Source organism: Vicia villosa, linkage group LG5, assembly GCF_029867415.1.
Source record: "Vicia villosa cultivar HV-30 ecotype Madison, WI linkage group LG5, Vvil1.0, whole genome shotgun sequence".
Taxonomy (NCBI): Eukaryota; Viridiplantae; Streptophyta; class Magnoliopsida; order Fabales; family Fabaceae; genus Vicia; species Vicia villosa.
Genome location: NC_081184.1, coordinates 125,786,142 through 125,791,897, shown reverse-complemented (window position 1 = coordinate 125,791,897; position 5,756 = coordinate 125,786,142). Strand labels below are relative to the sequence as shown.

General features: G+C 33.4%; 1 pseudogene; it reads right to left on the bottom strand.

Moving 5' to 3' along the window:
- Positions 1-403: 403 nt before the first annotated feature.
- LOC131605360 (syntaxin-related protein KNOLLE-like) lies at positions 404-3,644 on the bottom strand (annotated as a pseudogene).
- Between the last annotated feature and the right edge of the window lie 2,112 nt (positions 3,645-5,756).

Sequence of the window (5,756 nt, the reverse complement as noted above, 5' to 3'; positions counted from 1 at the left end):
TATTTATATATTGAAAATGAGACGATACAAATGAGAATTGATATATTATAGTAAATATTTAAATTTCCTTTATATTTTAAAGATAATATACAAAACACTCAAAGATATTTTTGTAAAATTATTAATAATATGACGCTATCATTTGTTTTGAACTATCTCTGTAAAAAATGATTAAAAAAATACATTGGTAGTTATTTTCAAATTGAGTATCTTTATAAGAAATGAAGAAAAATAGTAATGTCCCTCCATATGCCTAGTAAAATACATGCTTACTTAATAATTTTGGTCTGCTGCAAGGAAATTACAATGCCTTGAAATTGTGCATGTATTTTTTGAAGATATTATAACAAAAGGACATCGTTATAACTATTTGAAATTCTATGGCCATAATAAAAATTCATAATCATCATAATGACATGGAAGAGTCATATTCCCAAACCAAGAACATGATATATAATGGAAACACCATGTTCATAACATTCTACAAATTGCAATCTCAGAGACTTGGACAAATGAAAAAAGAAAAACTCTAATCATAAGATGATGTTAATCAGAACATGAAAATTTTGATCAAACAAAGACACAAGTTACAACAACACGTTGATCATCATTTGTACTGTTTAGCATTGTGAATATTCTTTGTACCATCTTTGAGGTAATGAGATGAATGAAGAATGTGATGTTCAATATCATCCATTTTCTCACCTTGTGCTTCAACCATAACAGCCATGTCCAAAAACCAAAAACACTTGATAAAGTTCCAACAAACTCTTCTCAATCTCTTTTGCAGCATCATGTCTGTCTTGTATCTCAACCACAGTTTCAAGAACCTTTCCTCTTCCATGTTCTTGTATTGCCTTTCCTAAAATACTTTCATCATCTCCATTTGATACTATCTTATCAATCACCTCTTCATCTGCATGTTCCCCTGTCACTGTATAGTATCTTCTCCCTACTGTCTCTTTGTATTCACTCATCATTCTCTGCCTCAGTCCCTGTCAAAATCAAAAGCACACAAACACAACATCGAACAGCTGCTTTGAAGACCAGGTATAACAACAACAACGTCCAAAAAGAAGCTCCTGATACATTTGAGTATGTGTTCAGCTCCTACTGCTAAAGAAAATGTCGAGTAGAACTTCCATCATGATATCGGAGTATAAATTAGACAATTATTAAACTAATGCAAAAACAATATATTATTCCAAAAGGGTCTAATCACTTAAAACAACATGGCGTGGAAATTTTATCATAACAATAATTCCATTGTTTGATCAATTACGTACATTGGCGATATACTTAAAAAAGAAACAATAATGAAAAGCATATAAAGTTTACTGGTGAAATTTGATATTAATCAAACTTTCAAATTTGGACAAAATATCATCCTAATCAAATGAAGAAAAACTATGTATCTCTATACCTACATTGAATGCACTCCAGTGTCTATTTGAAACAAAAGCATATCTAGTGAACCCATGTTCTGATCTCCTGTCCCCTGAAATAAGAGATTCAAAATATAAGCAATACAAAAAAAAAGCAATTTCTGTTGTACATTGTTTGAACCGATTTTTTCTATTTGATCATAAGTCTTTTATTACCTGAGAATATATTTTACGTGCTGCTTCCAACAGAGACATCTCTGTATCGAAGGTGTTCACCATTTTCAAAACTTGTGGCATGCCAACATACTGCACAAACCTGTGAGCATCACTAACACCAAACCAGTCAGAAGTTAAACCAAAAGGCTTTAGGAAGGCACCAAGATGAGGAGTATGAATCAGATATGGAGAAACGGTTGTCGGCAGCGAGGTTGTTTGAAACTACATAGAAAACTCAACCAACCAAAACCATTACTCAACCAACCAAAATTATACCATCACAATAATATACATCAACTCAGTTTAATCCATGAAATTACAAAAAAAATCCAGCCAACCAAAAATACATAATGTATGTGCTTCAAATTTATATAATAGAAAAAAAACAAAAATAGTAGATTAAAACAAAAATAGAAGAAAAAGAACCTTGAAATGATTATTTTCATGGATGAAGACCATTAATACTCTGCATCATGTAAATCCTTTGAAAAAAATTGTTGCTTACTTGTTTCTTTCTTCTGAAATCAAAACCTCTAACAATAAATAAATAAAAACACCATAAATGAGAAGAAGTAAACGTAAATGAAATCATAACACCATAGATCTAAAAATATGAAGGAGTTAAAACGAAAACAAAAATGTGATGGAAGAGAACTAAAAAAGTGTGGAGGGAAAAGAAATTCTTCAAGTACTGAAAGAGCAACTTTTCCATCCTGAAAATGAAATGTGATAAGAATTCAATTCTCAAAAATAACACCGCTATAAAATATTACTTGTAGAAATAAAGGCCTTGAATTAAAGAAGCAAATACAATAAACTACTAAGGGAATTGAGCTCTACCTTGTATTCCTTCACCCAGGCTGCAAGGTGATCTGTTCCAAATTGGGCTTGAAAAATTTCTTGCCATCAATCTGCTGAATAATAATTAGAGGTACTTGATCTTCCTTAAGTCCAAAATACTGCCAAGAAAAGTCATTCAAAATGTCAAATATCACTAATAAGAAAATAATAAGTTCAAATATTTTGATACAAACATGTAAGGCACCCATTTTTTTCAATCGAACTCCACCATAAGATCCATGCCTTGCTGTTGTAAGTTTGTTGCAGTCCCGGGTAGTTTGTGTCAAAATCATCGAAAAGCATTATACAAAAATCAAAATAAAAAACTAAAAAATACATATCCAATGCAAAATATTGGAAGTCATCCAATACATATCACTTGTCTTTAGAACCAAGAACAACACAAATAAACAACCGCAAGAATCGTGATTTATGAATCTGAATGAATGAGTGAATGTGTCTGAGTTTTACTTACTTGGTTATAATGTAGAGAGTGTTAGTTGATTCGCGAAGAAGATTGGCGAGGGCTATGTTGATGGCGGTTGGACGTGCATAAGATCTTCACCGTTCTCTATCAATTGCTGGATCTCTGGTTATCGATCGTGACCCTAATGCCATTTGTTGTTATTTTTTTCGATTCTTTCTTTGCTTGAACTTTGGTGACTCGGCGACAGATTAGGGTTTCAGGAAAAAGTGATAAAAGAGAAGACGAGAGAGAGAGAGAGAGAGAGAGAGAGAGAGAGAGAGAGAGAGAGAGAAAACGAAAGTGAGGAGGAAGAAGATAGAGGGATGGTTTTGAAAAGAAAAATGTGGCCAATGACAAAGTGACAAGTGTTGGCTTATTTGACATAATACACCACTTGTCAAGTTCTTATTACTCCAAATTAAAAGTGTTTGGTTAATTTGTTAATTATGTAAATGTAGTGTAGTTTTTTTTTGTGAAAGGGAAAATAAGGAAGATTGGTCAATTGTTTAGTATTAGCTTTATAGTAGATAGTAGAAGTTAATAGTCTTCTATAATATATGCAGGTTTATTTTGGTATGATAAAAAGCCTTCAGACAGAGTTTAATGACCTGTTTGCAGAAGGTTTAATTTATGTTGTAGAAGTTGGACTTGGATTCTTTTATGAACAATGTGATTATGATAAATATTGAGTAAGGATCCACTCCATTTCTTACCCTCCATTTCTTTTCCATTACCATAGTTTTTTTTGTGTATATTACACGGATTTCTAAGACATGTGACACATTTATTATTTATTTAACTTTATGCATATAAACTATGGTAATGGAAAAGAAATAGAGTGTAAGAAATGGAGTGGATCCTTACTCATAAATATTATGGATGCTTCTTTTTACATTGGTACTCCCAAACTTTAATAGACTGTGTTGTTAGTATTTTGTCTCTTGTAAGCCTTGCTTTTGAGGAAACCAAAATTATTGTCAAAGTAGTTTTTCTATTTTTACTCTTAAAATTATTGTCATGTTGTAGTTTCATTCTGTAGTTTCATGTTGCTGTTATTAATATTTTGGATGTTCCTTTTAAAAATATATAATATAATAACTAATATATTAAACATAATCAATGATATTAAGTTTCAATTTATATTACATTATTAAAATTTATAATTAATAGTTGTTTAAAATTTCCAGTTTTTAATAAAAAATGTTTAAAATGATTGGAGAAAATATATATTAGAATAACCTACAAATTTTATATAAACTATCATACTTTTTTAATATTTTATATGATATACTTATTTTAGTATATATGATATATCAAATACTTATTTTACTTATTTTCCAGGTAGAAGTACACTCTTACTCTATCAATAATGACAGCACACAAGTAGATAGACAAAAACCTGAGGAACTAACCTAAGGAACCCTCATAGAATAATAATAGAGCAGAACGTTATGACTTCAAATCCTGTGCTAGGGTTTGTGAGTCAACCTGGTACGACAATAGCTAACTCTGATCTGGTGGATAGAGGGAAGTGTATGACTGAAGGGGAGCCACAAAAGAGAGGTACAGTGAACGTTAAGGATGGAAAGGTTAGTATGTTGGAGGCAGGTATTTCGTTTCGTGACATCATTGCTGGGAGGGGAAGTAATGAGATGGATGAGGATCAGGAAAGCAACCATGGAGACATGGGCGATCCAGATGGGGAATTTGGAGAAATCACAGTTGAGGAAGAATTGATAGGAGGATATGAGTGTCCTAATTTCATCTTTTCGGAGAAGGAGGAGAAGCAAATTCAAAGACCGTGGAAAAGAGGTGTTATAGTTAAGTTATTGGGGAAAAGAATCGGTTACAAGGCGTTGGAGAATAGATTGAATCAAATGTGGGTGAAGAAAGGAATTATCAGTATCATTGATCTCAGTAATGATTACTATCTTGTGGCCTTTTCCCATGAGGAGGATAAGAGATCGAAAATGATGAATGGTCCATGGTTCATCTATGATCACTACCTGACAGTGAAAGAGTGGAGGCCAAATTTTCAGCCTGAGATTGATACCATCAATGAAGTGGCGGTGTGGGTGAGAATTTCAGGACTCCCAATTGAATATTATGATTCTAGGGCACTTGCTGGGTTTGGTGATCGTATAGGGCGAACGGTGAAGGTGGATAAATCTACTATCAAGCAAGAGAGGGGCAAGTATGCTCGTATCTGTGTTACGGTCAATCTGTCAAAACCTCTCCTTGCTATGCTGAGAATCCAAGGTAGTAGCTATAAAATTGAGTATGAGGGGCTACACTTTCTTTGTCTTGTTTGTGGTAGATATGGACATTATAAAGAAAGTTTCCCTACAATAGTTAAAGGTAAACAGGTTGTGGGAGAAAACAACAATGGTAGTGGAAGGATCTGTAACGAACTGGTGCATGCTGAGAGTGGTAATCATGAAGGGTGTGAGGCGCTTGAGGGCCCTTGGAAAATTGTGTAGAAACAGAAGAGAATAAGGAAAACCGGAGATGCCCGGAGGAACAGCATTCCGGGGAGCAGTAATGGAGGTGTTATTGGGGGAGATCTCGTTTCCATATTTTAGGAAATGTTGATCAATCAATTAATGGTGGAAATAATGACAATAATGATGAGGGGCGGACTAATTTGGAAACAGACAAAGCTAAAAAGGGGGTTCCCAATTTTCCTATTTTAGAGGAGGTTGTTAATGATTTGACAGGTGGCCTTGGTGATCCTATAGAAAAAGTTAATGCTGGGAATTATAAAAAATGTGATATTTTAGAGTCACTTACGAATATGGAAATAAGTGGTGGGCCAGGTGAAGCATTAAAGGCTAACATGGGACAGAGGA